This window comes from Meleagris gallopavo, chromosome 6 (genome assembly GCF_905368555.1).
Source record: "Meleagris gallopavo chromosome 6, MGAL_WU_HG_1.1, whole genome shotgun sequence".
Taxonomy (NCBI): domain Eukaryota; kingdom Metazoa; phylum Chordata; class Aves; order Galliformes; family Phasianidae; genus Meleagris; species Meleagris gallopavo.
The window spans coordinates 30236453-30254897 of NC_139409.1; the positions used below are offsets into that span (position 1 = coordinate 30236453).

An 18445-nucleotide genomic window follows, 5' to 3' on the forward strand; every position below is an offset into this window, starting at 1 on the left:
ATGCACCTCTGTATCACAAAAGAAGGAGACTTTCCCTCATTCTGGATTAATTTCTGTTATTTGTTTATTTTTGTAGTTGTGTCAGGCACTTTGGTATTTTTTTTCTTCCTAATAAAGAAAGACTAGAAAGGTATTTGTGATAGATATGGTGCAGTCCAGCAGTTGAAGTTCATTAATAATTGGAATGTTGCAGAGTATGAGGTAATGAATACTAATTACTCCTTTCATGTCTGACAGCACCCTGTGGACCAATACATCAGTCCAGACTTTAATTTGGTTCTAGTAATGGTTTCATCAATAGTACATTAATTCTGTGTTTGAAAAGATATACAGTTGAACCTGACCCACACAGTAGATACCACTGTCATAAAATGGCCACATACTGACAACAACTGGATAATTACAAATAATTAAATCCACTGAGCTTCAGACAATCCTAATTTTAAGTAAAATATATCTTATCGTATCAATCGACAGAAAGCATAGCTAGGGAGATTTATCAACTTGTACTCCTTCCAAAGCAAATTTACTGGCCTGCATATTACAGAACTTTCTGTTCTGTGAAGCAGCTTCATGAAATTCTATTCTTCCCCATACTGCTTACCAAGATTGCATTTGTGTCAGATGCAGATATTTTATACCACTTCCACCATTGTTTTTGAATGAAGACAAAAAAAAGAGACTCTCAGCTTCAGGACACTTCAAATATATGTATACATTTACATTTTCTTCAAAACTGGGGTGTGAACTACAGGTACTTGTTATCTCTGAAAACTAGATTTTTTACTTGAGTCCCTTAGCTAGTAGTCAGAAGCCTAACAAGCTTATGGTGCTCAAGTTTTAGTTTAGCTCAGTTTTCTGGAGCTGAAAGCCGGCTCAGTGGGTCTTAATATATGTTGATCTCATGTTGAAAAGAACTAAAAAATGCTAATATTTTTATTTCATTTTTTTCTTAGAGAGGAGAAAGAAAAGGCAAAAGTTGTTAATTTCAAACCTTAATTGTTGCAGTACACAGCTCTATGTAAGCACAGATGATACAAAAAAAAAAAAAAAAAAAAAAAAGGTAAAATTTAAGTACTACTTATTGGCAGCATATGTAAAAATGATTCAGAATGCACACACTGAGATTTATTGGAACAAACAGCTCAAGGCATGGAAGTAAGCAGATGCTAGTTTTGTACAGTTTTGTTGTTGTTTTTTTTTTTTTTTTCCTGCTCTAGCCTGCTGATTCCAGAAGAGAAGTGATGCCAATGAATATGTTTGGTCTGGACAAACTTTGATATTTAAGGTTTATCTGTGTATTTCCTATCCTACCTCCCCTGATCCATTGTCTTGGAGATAACCATATGTAAGCATTAGCTATAATAAGTCAGTCATTTTGACTAGCAATGGAGATGATAGAGGAATAAATTCATTGTTCATAAGACCGCTGTTTGCACTCATATGAGCTGCTACACCCACTCAGATCCTCCACACCTTCACAAAGTCATGTTTCTTCAGCTGCGAGACTGAGCTATTCAGGATTGTTTAAGATGTCTAGAAATTTGATTTATGTGAAAATGTTGTTTGAATGAACAACTTTCCATTCTCATGAGGCATGACTGTTATTCACACATATGCTCAGCAAGACAATTCCTTTGGTTTCTCTACAGGGATGGTTTTCGTTGCCTTGAATGTCTTTCCAGCTGTGCAACTCTAAGGCATTTTCACTGAACAAGTTTGACCAACTTACACAGTCTGCCTACTGAGACTGCCTAATAACAGCTCCCTTCTGCACTTGTTTTCACCTGATTTGTTCAACTACTTTGTCTACATTACTTGCTGAAGTTTGCAAGTCTTTTCCAGAAGCTTTTAATTTTAAGCAGCGGGAAGTGAAAGAAAGGCTCCTCTGGAAAATGTGTTTATCCCTCTTTCTTCATACTGAAAAATACTGTTTCCCTTTCATTTCCCTTTCTTTTCCCATCCAAGAATTTATCAGTTATTTTCTGTTGTGGTTTAAGCTGGCAAGCAGCTGAACACTACACAGCTTTTTGCTCACACTCTCACCTCCCAGTGTGATTTCTTCCCAGTGAGTAGAACTCATGGGTTGAGATAAAAACTACTTACTAAGACAGAAAACAAAGAGAGAAATAACAGTAATAACAGAGAGATTATATAAATAGATCTATATACGAGGGATGCTCTGAAAACAATGCCTCCTATTTTATTATGTTGGTCCATGATGTCAGAGGGGACGTTGGTGGTATGGCAGTAGAGGTTGAACCTTCCTATCAATATTCTGTTACATGTTCTTGCTGTGTGACAGACGGCAGCAGAGGGGCAGTCTCACAGAATAGTGTCTGACATGGAAGTGCATGTGAAGCAAAGGGGTGGAATTGAATTTCTCCATGCAGAAGAAATGGCACCCACTGAAACTTATTGATGTTTGCTGAACATTTATGGAGACCAAACAGTGGATGTGAGCACAGTGAGGTAGTGGGTGGTGCATTTTAGTGTTGGCAACAGTAATAACAGTGGGTCACCTCCACTGGTGCAGGTTTCTACAAGTGCTGCATGTGAGCTCTTTTTTTGTTGCTGGTAAAAATGCACAGCTAATGGTAGTGACTATGGTGAAAAAACATGTTATGTAGCTGATAATTCACTTTACATTTAAATACTCTTTATAATTTTGAGTTGAACTAAAGTGTTTGATAAGAATTTTTTTTTATAAACTTGAGCCATTTCGTGATATGAAGTTGTTATTGTATGATCAACATATTTTTATCTTTGTTCAATGCTCTGATTAAAAGTCCTACACATTGTTTCTTTAGGCAGCACTTGCACAGGGGAAAGCAGTTATTGTGCTGAGAACTCAGATTTTGGCAGATCAGAACAGGTATTGCACTCATTCCTAGACTTCTCACAGATGAGATCTCAGTGCCTGCATTAGCTTCTGAGCTGTATTCATTCTTAACACTTTTATTGAAAACCAGTTATTCCTCAATATTGACACAGGATTTTAAAAGTGCTTTGGGAACCACTTTTGAATCCTTTAATCTACTCTTTCATGATCCATGAGAATTCCAGTAGGAAAACAGTATATTTCAAAATAACAGAGAACTGGATCTTAGATGAATCACTCGGTGTATTCCTGGCTACAATGACACATTAATTTGGTCGGTTCTATCTGTCTCTGCTGGTGGAATAAATGATTATGAAGAAAAAATTATCAGAAGTATATTTTATCTTTAGTAATTTCTTTGGAGTTCATTTTTTCTATGCCATCCATCAAACACTTCCATAAATGGTACCTATACATACTGCATTATTTCAGAATCCAGGCAAAAACTTTAAATGGATGCATTTCTCTAAAAACAAAACAAAAAAACGTAGTTCTACTGAGTTTCCTTACCTTTGTATTTTTAGTTGTTGCTTATACTCCTTGATCCAAGCGAGAGCAATAACATAACATTTACTTTTCCCAGATCTGATCACAAAACCTAGAATAGTAGCAGTAATAAAACTGAGTGATTATGTAGTTTTTGCCTTTCATAAATGACAATCACAAAAATTGGTGATTTATTGCTCCTCTGAATTGAGAACTCATAAAGTAAGCAGTGCAATTCTCTTAGTAAAGTTTTTCTTTTCATTGTCAAAGCAAACTAAAACTCACCTTTTGTCAGATTTCTGCTTCTGTCTTTTATCTTATGTGTTCAAAGCACAGCCAAATGGCTCTGTATCGAGCTGTAGTGCTCCGTTATCTCCGTCTGCAGACAATTTTGAAGGCTGTGAAGAGGCTGTAGTGTTAGAACTGAAATCTATGTTGCAGAGCTGACAGGAGAATTCGGCTCCATCTAAGGAAGGCTGCATGGCTGTGTGGTTGAATGTACCTAGCTGGACACGGCTATGGTGTGTGAGCACAAGCCAGGAATGCTCACCTCAGTAGATTGCATTGCATTACTGCATACATTATGCACACATCTAATGTTGTCTTTTAGAGTTATGGGTTTCCCAGCACATTAAGTTATTCTTAGGAATTCATTTGCAGTGTATCATAATTGGCTGCCTTTTCTTCCTGGTCCTTGGTGAAATGCAAAAGTGCATTCAGAACATCATTTTGTTTAGTCTCTGACTTCTGACTAAGTGGATGCCAGAGGTAGGCAAGGATACTAAATGTTGAAATATATGCCCCTGACTCTAGAGGTGTGCTTTGATATCCTAAAAACAAATCAGTATTTATGTTTGTTTCATATCTGCTTAGTGCTGTAGAATTTCTTGCAAAGCTATTTCAAATGATAAAAACAAAACAAAACTGAAAAAAAACCCACCACTTAAAGAAACAATTATAAGAACTAGGAGCTATGTGATAAAGAACTGTTTGAAAACATCTCTGAGCTTATGTTAAGCAATCAAGATAGGTAAGTTTACCCCTGTGCCACGAACTCTTCAGCACAGCAGTGAATAAACTGATGTCTGCTGTATGTGCAAACGAAACTGCCAATTAAGAAATGCTGTATGAATTCTTCATATAGTTTTGATGTCTTCAGTTATTGTTTTGTTCCTTAAACTGCAGGCACATAAAGTTTGGTTTGCATCTGTTGCTTGTGCTGGTAAAATTATACAATACCCATCTTTTGCAATTAGGATTTTTATGATTTCCCCCATTCTTGTGTACTTTATTCCTTAAGTATCCAGCTTGAAGACCAAAAAAAAAAAAAAAAAAGTGAATTATACAGGAATTTCCATCTCGTCCTTCACACTAAACTTGCTAACCCTCCCTACAAGCCAGAGCTGAAGGCTTAGACCACCCCCATTGCTTTCACTGTCACCAGGGACTGCTGGAAGAACAGTTGTTTTCTAAGGACCAGTTTCCTGACTTGGAAAACCATAAGGTAAAAAATGTATTTTGATCTTTCTGTTGCTCCTGAAATTTTAATATGCCTGTTTGCAACTGCTGTGCAGTAATTATTAGTAACCCACACATTAAAGAGATTTTAAGGGTCAGATACTGTAAACTGTTGGAAGTGTTTCTATAGATTTGCTTAAATTGGTGCTCACAGAGAGCTGTGCTCAACCTAAAGCTCTGCTAGAAATTAAATTCATTGTGATGTTTTTCCCACACTTCTTTCTACTGCTCAGTTTGCTCTGTGCATTGCCTTTAATTTACAGTACAGGATTAAAACCCTCTGCAGTGCTTTGTGCTTCAATGATCTTGAGCCAATAAGTGCAAATAAATTTCATTCCAGTCCACAAGAGGATATGATGGCACTGTTAAGACCTGGGGCACTTGGTTAATAAATCATAATTTATTCCTGCAACAATGCAGTTCTGTGGTTTTTGGCGTCATAACAAATACACAGTAATTTATGAGCAGAAATACCTGCACAAATGATGATAAAGGGGAAATTGAGCAGACTGATCTACGAGCTAAAAAAAGAAAAAAATTACTTACAGATACGAAATGAAAAAAAAGAATGCTTCCTATTTCTCTAACATATATGTCCATTTAACTCATGCACTTTACAAACTTTACTAGCAAAAATTCACTGCATCTCCTTGCTGCTTCATGCAAGGGCAAGCTGGTCCTGAGAGTTTAATCACCCTTAGAAGAATGCTTAGGACCATGATGTGAAAGCATCTAGCTATTTTTCTCTCCATCAAAACGTTGTTCCACATGGAGCTGTATGCTTAGCACACCTCTGTCATTTTGGATTTTGGTGTGAGAATCAGATTGGGAAAATCACAAGCAGACCAGTCAAGCTATTGCTCTTTTAGAAGGTCTGTACAGCAGAGTAGACTACAACCATGCTTCCTCACCCACCCTGCTTGCTGCCAAAGTGAGGTTCTTCAACCTGGAGCTACTCTTGGTTTTTTTCAGCTTACATACAGATTACTGTTTGTCATCTCTGGCAAGATCCCAACCCTTTTGCATCGTCTGAAAAAGAAGGTTAGAAAAGAGCTGAAATTCTACTCTGTGCTGACTGTGCTCTCCTTGACCATGACCTTGACATTCTTGCTTTAGTGTCCCAGAAGCTCTCTCTTACAGAAATTAAATTAAATCAACAGATGTAATTAAATGAAAAATGCAGCTCACGAATGCTCCAAAACAGTGTTTTTAGTGCTACTTTTTATTGCTTAAATGCAATGTTTTCCTTGTCTCTGCTAGTCAGTGCTGGAGAAGCAGAAGAACCTCTTTGAAATCAAGCTCAAGCAGCTTGAGACCAAAATGCTACTCAGTCTGTCAGCTGCCCAGAGCAGCTTTGTAGGTGACAGTGAACTTGTAGAGAAATTTGAGTCAACTGCAGGAGAAATATATTGCAAGGTAATAATTGCTGAAATAATTTTAACATCTTGAATTCCCCTGTAAAATGTGTACTATTAATTATTTTTAGTAAAATGCTCCTATAAGACAGAAGCAGTCAAATTCCTGTCTGTCCAGTAAGTGCTGTCTACCCACATGTTCACAGCTTCTTATTTATGGTAAGGAATTGTCACATAATCTTTTTCCTTTTGATCCATTTCTTTACTTCATTAGAATAGTCTGGACAACATCAGCCCCATCTACCATTACTCACTGAAGTTACACAATTCTCTCTCTTGATTTGGTTTCACAATGCAAGAAATAAAGTGCTGGGTATCCAGCAGTGAAGTCCAATGTATTGATTATTATTTGTACCAGATGATTATGGTGACAATATTGTGAGTCTGAGAAAGGACAATGCCATGTAACCTCTTGTTGGTTTACAGTACCTCCATATAGGTGCCTCATTGCTGGCTGCCTCCATTCTGATGAAGCTTTCTGACTGTGTTTCTCTTTTTTGCAGCCATTCCAGAGGGTCAGGGAGGAGGAGTTGTCAGGGATTCTCTCTGAACAATCCACTGTGGCAAATCTTCCAAACTACTGATACTAAGAGACAGGACTCAAAATTATTGGCTTTCTTGAGCGAGAGGGATACATCTGCTGAGTTAAATAAGGAAGAAGAAGAGTACTGCTGTCTTCAGCACTTGCTCATGGATTGTTGAAAGTTTCTTCAAAAGATTCTTGGCAGAAGTGGTTCAGCTGCCTCAAATTTTTGACGGCTTTGGACATCTCTTCTTAGAAACCTGCATTCATAAGCAAATTGATTATCTTGCATGCAGGAAAGCAAGCAAAATTCCGGAATATATGCAATAAAAGTGGGAAAAGAACCAGAAGAAACCCTATTAGACATGGAAGAAGTTTTATTGATATGCATTCAGTTCAAGTGCAAAAATTATTTTGGTTGCTATAGTTTTGTAGCTTACTTCTACAAAGTCAAAATTTCCATCAAAATAATAATGAATCTATTCCACTATCAACATAAAAAAAAGAAAAAAAAAAGAAAAAAAAAAACAACTAATCACCACCAAAAAATCAAAATAGCAACTCAGAAATGGCAAATTTCCCAAAGGTTTGTGACAGCTTGCAGTCTGAAGAGGGCCTAGAAAGATGATGTGGACAGGTGTGCATGACTTGTACTTCTGCCTTTTGAGACATAAAATGGATACTTGAAGATAATTAGATGGAATTCAGAAATAATTACTTCTTTGGTAGTGCAGAGTAAAATAATTTGTAGCCAAGTTTATGTAAATTTATCTTCAGTGCTCAAGATTTACATTTTTGCTTTTTTATGTTCCCCTAATCTAAGGAAAAATAAGTGCTGATATCTGTTAGCTCATTTTAAAATTTAGGTGAATTTACAATCCAGCACATAAATGAACAACAGTTCTATATTCTGCAAAAATATATGACTGTCAGTTTGAGTTTGATTTTCAAAGTGATTTTAAGAGAAAAGGTAAGTTCAATTGCATGTGTGTGAAAAAGTGGTTTTGGAAAAATCTGTCAAAATCTTTTATAACAAATATTTCTGAATACCATTCTATCTGCAATAGATTTTAACTTAGTGTTTTAAAGCAACTTTAAACCAAGATGTAAATTCTTATGTCAGAGATTCAGAAAAAGCAGCCAGGAGTCCTTGTAGCTCTGAGCTCCCTACTCAGTGAAACTTTGAGTGCTGAATACTTTAAGGCTGAAGTGGCTCTGAGCCAAGTTTGATGGCCTTTTTCAATTTTTGTACACTGTCAAGATACTTCTAAGAAATAAAGAGATAGAAGTACTTGAATTGGATTTCCTTCTTTGATTCAGAGTTGAATGCACTTGCCAGAGTCCTGTTGACTTCCTAAGTGCTCAGTCATGAAGTGCCATTAGATTAGATTGTGAAAATTGCCTTTTAGTTCTAAATCATTTTTTATGTTATTTCTGGAGACATGCTACAACCAGACAATCTCAGATAAAGTCATACATTTCATAGGAATCTGTGGTAGAAACAGTGATGCTTTCAAAGAGTTGTATTTGCCTTTTGAATGTATTTTTCCTTAGCGATTGTGTATTGTGAGGAAATCCGGTTACACTATAATTTGTGTCCTGGAAAGATATCACTGATCTTCATACTGCTTCTTACTATATTAAATGTTCCACACAAGGTTTCTACCTTGGTATATCTTAATGTTTAACAATAAGGAGATGGTAAAGCAATACAGCTTTAAGCAAAAATCAACTCTTAAAAATAATAGTAATTGTGGATGTATGATTTAGTATCTGAAGGTACACCTCGAGTCTTTCGCAACTGGTTAAACCAGACTTTTTTTTACATATTCCTGGAAGTATCAGTATTTGCTTTCCCTTTCCATCCTTCACACAGAAAGAAAACATAGGAAAAACTTGTTTATCAGAACTGGCTGTCCAGAGAGGTTGTTGTCTCTTGGATGTTTTCCTGTGTAACCTATTCTAGAGAACCTGCTTCAGGAGGCTTGGACTAGATGATCTCCACAGTTCCCTTCCAACCCCTAAGATTCTGTGATTCTATGAAAGTGTATCATCTGCATTTCTGCCTTTAGTATGTTTCTAGGCTATGGCAGTGGTGGACGCGTTCAAGAGGTTAGATAAAGATATTAAAGTGTCCAGCCAGAGGGGGAAAAAGTGAGTGGACTCAAAAATGTCCAAAAAAGGAAAAGCTCTCCTGGGAATGGAAACACAAAAGCTCTCTTCAGAAACTAATCATACTGGTAGCAATCCATCCGGAAAGAATGACGTATGCTCATAGGTATGAAATCTGATGACATCTGCCAGGGTATGTGTGAGAGTAGCTTGTATGTAAATACAAGGAGAAAAAAAAAAAAGATTTAAGAAGTAGGCAAAGAACTTATAAAATTGCATGATTGCCCAGAATTTGAAAGAAACTCCTGTGGCCATTCCCAGACTGTTCTGCTAATGAGAGTTTACTAACAGGTGGTTTGTTGAGACATGAGTTGTGACATGTTTGAAGATATATTTTTGTGATTTCTTTTTTAAAATTCAGTATCCTTTTTTGAAAAATTCTGTTCTTCAGCAAAGATTCAATCTGTTCTTATCTCAGTTACTTTCTATTTGTACTGTTTTAATCTTCTGGTCCTAAGTGGTGGTCTCATAGACCTGATCCTTCACACCACAGCACCACTGTGTTCTTATCCTTATCCTTTTAGATGCCTTCTGAGAAAGCAGTTTTTCTGTCCTGGGTATTTATTGTGCCCAAGTGCCCTGGATTTACAAGACAGCATTGCCTTGCCTACATTTATTGACTTCTTTGATTCTCTTACTGAAGAAGTCCTTCTCATTCAAAAGTTGCAGTTTTCTGTCATGTGTCTCTATTCCATTGAGAAACAGATCACCATCTGGCTACTTTTTTTGATAGCAATTCACTTTCCTGACACTGTCCTTAATGAAACTGCTTAGGCCATCATTATCAGATTTCAAGTTCAAGAATAGTAAAGTCTACATCAGGGAACATTTTTTATTTAAAAACACATTTTCTGTACATTCAGGAATTTTGTGGAGGCAGAGTGTAGCTTGAGATATATGGAAGGCAAAGGAATGGATTTAGTAAAGTCATACAAAGAAAGCACTCCAACCACTCCTTTGTTTTTCTTTCCATCTCCAGGAGCGAACCCATTTGAAGACATGGAAATCTAGGTAAGCTTCTTATTTGCTTCTGATGCAAGGATCATGCAGGCATGCTTAACTAAAGAAAAAATGAGCTCCCAAGTGAAATGGACCATACAGAGCCATATATGTAAACATACCAATATATGATATTTGTATATGTGCTTGTATGTATGTACTCATACACACATGAGTGTGTATGAGTTTATTTTTACTAAACAGATCAAAGCCCTCTAGAATGATCTGTCATTAAAATGGAGTTACGTGTTACCATGGAAAAGTTGGCTAGGGTTTATTTTCAGCAGAAGATTCAAGTTCTAAATTTCTTCCACCCCCACCATTTTTATGGTAAATTGGGTGGATGAAAAGTGTAAGGCCATAAGTGCTACAGTGTGAAGAAATGTTTAGACTGAGCATTCCTCTGCTTGGCATAATGCAGCTTTCCTTTGTACTGTTTTCTACCTTTTGACTAGATGAGGGCCAGAGGGCAATTTTCTCCATGCTCATGTAATCATGTGCCCCCTGTGACTAAATAATGGTCATTATACAAACTATACTCAATTGTATAGAGTTCTGTCGCTTTATACTTAGGATTACTATTCCCTACAGACAATAGTGAGAATACCAGGTTAATACAGCTGTGACCTCACTGTGCTCAATTTAAACTCAGGCCTCACAAGGTGAGAGACTTGTGCATTTACCCACTGAACCAATCAGTTAAAAAACTGATGTGATATCTACCACATGTTGCTCCCTTTTTTATAAGGGAATTGCTCTGTACCCCCTGTAAGAGTTTCTAAAGCTCAGTAACAATGCTGAGCATCTATCAAAATGTCAAAAGGTTCATTATCTTAAAACCAAGGGAACAGATTTCTGCAGGCTTTTTCTAATACCAGCAATAAGGCCACTGTTGAGTGCTTGCAATTTTGCTTGTTGAAATTCTAAGGGTTTAGTGAAGTGCTTCAGAAGAAGTAATATGCATTGCACAAGTGATAGTGAAATTAATGGGGGCATTATCATTCTTTTTCCTTTCTGCTCTGCTAATTTTCTTATCTCCTCCCCTTCTGTCATTCATTCTCCCCCAACTATTTCTTTTACAGACAAAAAGCTTCCACTATAGACTCCAGAAGATTTCACATCTGTTTAGGACAAGGGCAGGAGATGGTTGCAGATGAGGACTTGATAAGGCTGCCAAGTATGGCGACTGGCTTCTTCTCCATGTCGGTGTTATATGGCCTCTCTGAAGGCAACTGTCCACTCAGTTGGAGGGATATTCCCAGATTACAAACAAAATATGAAGAAGGTTACATCAGAAGTTTTAAATGGCTAATAATCTTGTTCTTTTTTTCACTCTTAATTGTAACAGGATAAACATTATATTAATAGACTGTATGCTATATTTTTCTTAACGTTATCCTTGCTCTCCCAGGAGGAGCAAGAGAGATAGCACAGCCTCTGGTGAGTAGGTAGGGCTCAGGAATATGCTTTCCACACATAATTAGGAACTATAGTTCCGTTCACTGGACAGTGATGGAGACCTTAATAAAATGGGTCTGACTAGGTCTTGGGAAACTGCGTAATTACTATTGGAGAATTGCTCATCCAAGATAGCAACAACAGCTCTGATCAGCTCTGGAGCATTGCAAACTCTGCAGCAGACAAAAACCCCATGCAATGCCCTAGCAAACCAAATGACATATAATGACAGTGTTGACAGGAACACTGCAACTGTCACTGCTACTGAAAGAAGGTAGCAGCAGTAGTAGAGGCAACAGGCATGAAACAGAACACGCAAAGTTCCATCTAAACATAAGGAAAATCTTCTGTACTGTGAGGGAGACAAGCACTGAAGTCCCCTCTTTGGAGATCTTCAGAAATCTCCTGGACATGAGCGTAGGCAACCTGCTCTAGGAGAACTGCCTGAGCAGGGTGTTGGATCAGATGGCTTCCAGAAGCCATCTATCCCCAGCCATTCCATGATTCTAAGATTCCCTCTTGCTAAAGCAATATTCCTTTGTCCAGAAATCATAGGAGAAATGCATGTCCCATCGTTGATACTTAGAAGGTGATTACAGGTGATTTCCTCCTCATCTGGATTTAAACTCAGCAACACACATTCTGCTCTCCACCAAGTTGTCAGCAATAAATGAAGAAATGGGCTGGACTCTGGGTACACTACCGACTGAAATAGCATCACCAAAAGGCCCTGACATGCCAGAGAGTCTGCAAACATGTGCAAACTGACTTCATCATTCAACTACATCTGAAAGAATTCTTTAACCAGATTTCATAGGAGTAAGCTACTTCAGCTGGCCTGAAAATGCCCTGGCTTTTTCTACTGAATGTGGAGAAGTATTGGGAGAGCAAGAGCAGAGTTGATTTTCAGATGTATTTCAGTGTTACTTTGGGGACTAAACAAGAAAATGGGAGATGGTAGAGATCCTAAATAGACAGCATTGCATATCTGAAGTCACAGGAATAAATGGGGAATAAACTCATCTCTGCATGGATGGATGTAACCTGTATGAAAATGCAGGTGTCACTAGGACACTGCCATGGCATGTGACATGAAAGTCTCTTTCCATCCCTTCATTCCTTTTTCCACATGTCAAGGGATAATTTGGGAACATCCTTCTAACAGCTCTTGTGAATTAAGTGATGCAGTAGCCATCAAGCAAAGCTGATATTCCTACTCTTTGGCTGGTGTGTGCATGGAGTTTTAATTCGTCTTCCACTGCATGGAGAGAGAAGATGGGGCAATCATTTTCTTGCGCAGCAGTGAAGAGTCAGGGGTGGCTGAGCTGCGATTTGAGTTAAATTATTAGTACTGTAACAAAAAGGTGTAGTGAATGGGTGAAACTCACAGAGCTCCATTTTAAATCTTGATATTTCCATCATTTCCTAGCAGGTGGTTTGGAGACAAATTCTTTACATTTATAAAGAACTTCTCCTATCTGTCAGTGACATTCCGTTCACTTTGTATATTAAGAATATTAAAGATTCTGATGTGGTATGAAGCATTTTTTATGTATGCTATATATAGCTGTAAACATTTCCTTTTGCCTAGCACTTCTTCAGTCATGCTCCTGGTATGTATTGGACATGTTTTGTCTTTGGCCTCATGTTCTACAGAGAATTTAAGTTACATTCGAGTTCTCTACCACTTTACACTTATTTTTATATGTGAGTAATGCCACTATATCACTCTACTCTAGTTTTATAATTTCATTGGATTCAAAATCAAGGCCTGGAACAAAAACAATGTCTTAAGGATAAAAAATGTATTTGTTATCTCACAATAAACTTATTGGTTGTTTTCCAGCAGAATATTTATGTGGCAGTCAAGTGGCTAGGAACCTTGGAAAAACTCCTTGAGTAATACAGTGAAGAAAGTTACTCTGATTTCCATGTCTTCATTAGTGCTGAACCAGCACCAGCCCCAGAAGAGCACATTGTTCTTCAAGGAATACTTGAAAACTGGATTAAAATTACCAGAGGAGCTCCTACAAGGATGCGACCTAATCTATACGCTGCCCTCTCCAGTTTTGACCAGGTAAAAGCAAGATGGACTTTTTTCATTCATGTTTTATTTACTCCTTCCTCTGTGGGGAGAATTGATGGTGTTGATGACTAACGTGTAGCAGACCACAACTTTGGGGTCTTTTTGCTAGCTTCTGTTTCCAAAGTAAATGGCAGCCACGTAGTATTGTCTGCCATGTGCCACCTCCATGTTTTCCATTCATTTTGGGGGGAAAGTTGTGTTAAAAGTACATAGGTAAGCATCATTAAATATCTAGGTATGGATGTGCATAGCTATGTTTATAAAGATAGAAAAAAAGGTATGTTTATTGTACCAGCTGTACCCAGTGGCACATCTTATCAAAACACTTGCTCTTCCATTTGATGGTACCCCATTAATTTTGTTCGGCTCTTAGTTATTGCTAGATTAGACCATATCCATTGTCACGCAAAGTAGATTTATGCATCCAGATATTCTGGCATTGCTTCAGTACCCTATGTATGAATTCTTGTTAGGTATAAAGAAGGGAATTTATGAGCAATAATTATGTACTGCTCGCTGTTTTGTCTTTCACTCTTCTCCTATGTGAGCACTGCTTGATAGGAGGAAGTAGGCAAAGAAAGAGGTAGAAGACCTGGATGGACACTGCCTGCTTCCCTCTAAGACCCTGGTTCTCCTTACTCTGAGGAACTTATAGACAGATCTTCACATTTGGTGCAAGTCAGCTGTGGAGGTACTAGAATAGCAAGTTTATGTCAGCAAATCATACCATGATAAAAGCAAACAAAATAATTTACTTTAGCCACCTAGTAAATTATTCAGGCTTCTCAGGACAGTGGTCATGGAGCCAAGCCTGTCAGAGTTCAAGAAGTATTTGGACAACATGCTCAAAGTACGGGTTGAATTTGGGTGGCCATGTGTGGAGTCAGATGTTGAACTCCATTATTCTCGTCCATCCTTCCAACCTTGGAGATTCAGTAATACTATTAGCATGTCTTTATGTTTACGTAGGATACATGAAGGCAGAGCCTAGATGTAAGTGGAGTAGGAGATGCTTCTCAAAGAAGCTCTGTCAATCAATACCTGGAAAAGCAGAGCTGTGCACTAAAGAAGCTGTGTCACAGCCGCTATAGCTACAAAGGCATCAATTATGGCAGTATGAGAATAGCTATAGTTTTGTGACTAAACAGAGATCTTCTACTGCTGTGATGTTTTTCCTTTTTTATATACATAACTTATTATAGTAATGCTTTTAAAGGAAAGCTGAAAGAAAATGCTAGACAAAATTTTTAGTAAAAGCAACCCATTTGCATTATTGTCCCACTTCAGACTATTTTCAATTCAAAAAATACATGTGTGTGTTTTAATTAGCTTGTTCCTAAGCTTGGCACGTTGGAATCACGCTCACTCCTTTTCCCTCCTTCCCCTTATTTCAAGCCATGGGTGTTTGAAACTTACTGCAAGTTCCCATGCAGGCATTATATTTAACACATCTCTTGTCAAGGTATTTTAATTCTTTGGAGGAAATAACAGGATTGAGAAAATGAAACTATACCTTACCTACGTGAAATAAATTTCATGTTTTGTTTCTATAGGATAGAAGCTTGTCTTGGATTTTTAATGGTTAAACTCAACATGATGACTTGAGCACAGGTTTTTTTTTTTTTGTCAGACAGAGTCTTCGCTTTTGCTCAGACTTCGCAATGTGTTGTTAACAGTGACTTGTTTACTTTTGGCAGCCAAGAGTTTATCCCTCTGAAGTTTCTTCCACACATCTATGTTTTTATGGGTATCAAAATCATATTTGTTATGTCTGTTTCTTTTAAAATTAAAAGGTAGAACATAGAGAACTGTCAAGGAGTCAAGAATTAATTTCTGCAAGATTTATGGGGAAATGCCGAAATATCTCAGTAGTTTTAAGACTAGCTAGAAATCTTCACAGAATTTTGCTCAGAGTTTTTACCAGTACTACAAACAACTAAAAGCAAAAAAAAACTGATTAAATTTCACTTTCAAACATGACTTTTTCAGAAATGGTGCAAAGTCTGAAGGAACAATATGCTTTTCATAAAATGTCAAACTTGCATATTTTCTACCTGGAATGAAGCCTGTGGGTGGCTTATGCAAAGAAACGATAGTGGTTTTTATTTACATATTTCTACTTAAATTCCCTATATTTATTATTTTCAGTTGTTCAACAGATGTAATTCGTAAGGGACGGTTGTAAATAAAAAGGTAACCTTCCACAACTTTGCTTCTGGGAAATACTGCCCCAAACACTGTGCCATAGTTGCTCATCTTTGTTTCTCTCTCCTCCAAACCTCAGGCCGTGTGCATTCCCTTTCAGCAGCTGAGGCAGGGACAGCTATCAATAATACTCCTGCCTGTTAAGTGGATAAGTGTATTCCATTTTTTTCCTTTGGCAGGATAGCCTTGAACTGTGTGGCAAAGAACAGGAGTGTAAGAGCATCCTTTCCTCTTTTCATTATTTTCACACTCGTGTTGCCAGCAGAATCTTCTAGCCTTCCAGACTGCAAACATAAATATACCCATTCAATACTAGAGATCTCACTGTTTGCATCAGAGTCCTCTGCAACTATTTAGACAATCACAGAGAGGTCAGACACAGTAGTCAGTTAAACACACGCCAAGGTTAGTTTGTCTCAGTCAGCTGTTCATACTGAATAATGGGGATATAGTTTTTCTCTGAAGCAGTTATTTAAATATCTGGCATTATGAGGTTCTGTTGCTAAGAATGAAAATAAACCAGATCAAAGCTTCTTCCTTTTTTTTTTTTCCTAGTGGTGGGTGCCTGAACTTTATAATATAGGTCAAACCAGTTCCACATCAGTAGCCAAGGGGGAAAAAAATGCCCTTCATTATGTTAACAAAAACAGTGGTTTACATGTGCATATATGCCAAATTCATTAGGCAGGTAATGAAGCATTTGCACAAATGTAATTACATAGAGCAATTCTGACAGTTCATAACACTGCATTAATAATCACTACAATTAGTTCTGATGATGGAAGCAATTTACAGCGCGTCACATGTATAAATAATGGTGCATTTCCTGCATGTGTCATTATTATGTATTAAGGATGCCACCTTGTTGTGACTTTCTCAGTAATGTTCCCCTTGAGTCGAAGTTAAGGGTAGATGAGTGATTTTATTTCTGAGCTACAGCATATTTTACACTCGTATAGTTTAAACACTCAGTTGAGGTCATTTATGTAAGTTCTGTAAATGCAGTGTCTAAATAATTGCAATAATTATTTATTGCTGAATAATGTGGTTAGTACAGAACAAGTCCTCCTGTGGTCAGAATTTAATGAAATATAAGAGATATTTATAGCTTTAAAGAAAAAAAAAAAAAAAAAAAGAAATATTACCCCTTGGTGATATGTTTCCTCTGTATCTCCTAACTTGCATTTACTCTTAGAAATTAATTTTCCTTTTTAATTTTTCCCCTACTGACCTTTTTTTGGCTAATAGGACACGAAACTGGTTTTCCTTTCTGTAGTACTTGGTGTCACTTTTAAATAATTGTTTAATTTTATGGTGATGATTTAATAATGTTTCCCATTTAGAAAACAAGTCTTTGAAATCAGCTGATTCCAACTTTTAGTTCTCTTTGCTAATAAATCTTACCGCTCTTTAAACTTAGTTCTTTTCAAACCACACTTCATAAGCTTGATAATTAATTCTGCTAATTAAAGAGAGGGAGGATTCTGATGGCAGGAAGGACTAGAAAAGTCTGTAAGAGCAAGAATTATTTCAGCTCTCCGTTTGGTAATAATGTTTATTGGCCCTTTTCATTGTAGAGGTTAGTGATTCATTACACTGTGGCTTTATCAGCATTTTTTAACATAGATATTGTGGAGAGAAGAGTGAAAGACTTTCCAAAATGTAACTCCATATGCATATCCACATGTGTATATGTGTGTGAATACATACATATTGATATAGCTCCCAGTTTGGTACCCTTCGGGAACAAACTTGTTTCATTCAAGTAGGGATTGAGCAGAGTAGCAGAAATGCTGAGTCACAGCTTGAACCAGTGATTGAGCACCTGGTGGGAAGGCAGGGCCAACCCAGAGGAGCTCAGGTGCAAGCAATGCTTCTCAGTGACCGGATGGGCTGGAGCCAGGATCCATCCCTTCCCACACCTCATTTAAGGGTTGGCAGTGGAGGTAAGGGTATCTTGCTGGAAGTACCTAGCAACCTGAGACCTCACAAAGGTAAGCACATTTTCTTGTTTCTGCATCCACGGCTGCTGCACAGGGCTTGTTCTTGTTTGCTGCAGCCTCGGATTGGGCCACCCCACTATTACTGCAGTACCTTCCATCACATTACAACTAGGAATAGTAGACTAGGAAGCGTTAGCTAGCCCAACGGCTACTGCAGAGTGTTCCATCTCCTATTGTTGTCGGCATCCGTTTGTGCTGTGAATGCGTATTTAACATTCTTGCGTCTCAGTTGGACTTAACACATTTTCCCACTGGAAAGATGAATTCTGCCACACTCACCACTGGCAACTAAGGTGAAGTGACCTCACCTCAGTGTCCTACTTTTTCCCTCCACTGTATTGTCCATGTATGCTCATACATGGAGCTGTTTGGTGTTGAGGGGGATGTGAGTTCTAGTCTCTCTGTATTCATCCAGTGAGCAATGGTTCAGGGCTTTCTGAATAGAAACAGACCAATTTTTCATAATTACAACAGCAGTTATGCAAACCTGACAGCCCAAATAATTTCTAATACAAAGCCTTCACTTTTCTTGCAGCAGTGAAAATGTCCCTCTTATAAGCTTTGATTATTCCCATGTAATCAATGTTTCTAAAGGTATGTGTCTGAATGAGCCTGTACAGAGTTAGAATACTGATACACTCTTCCAAAATACAAAGGGAAGCAACCATTCCTTTAGAGAAACATATTTTAACTGTAAAA

At 37.6% G+C, this 18445-nt stretch overlaps 1 pseudogene; it reads left to right on the top strand.

Moving 5' to 3' along the window:
- Window positions 1-18445, top strand: part of LOC146544120 (dynein beta chain, ciliary-like) — a 92888-nt pseudogene that overhangs the window by 68646 nt on the left and 5797 nt on the right.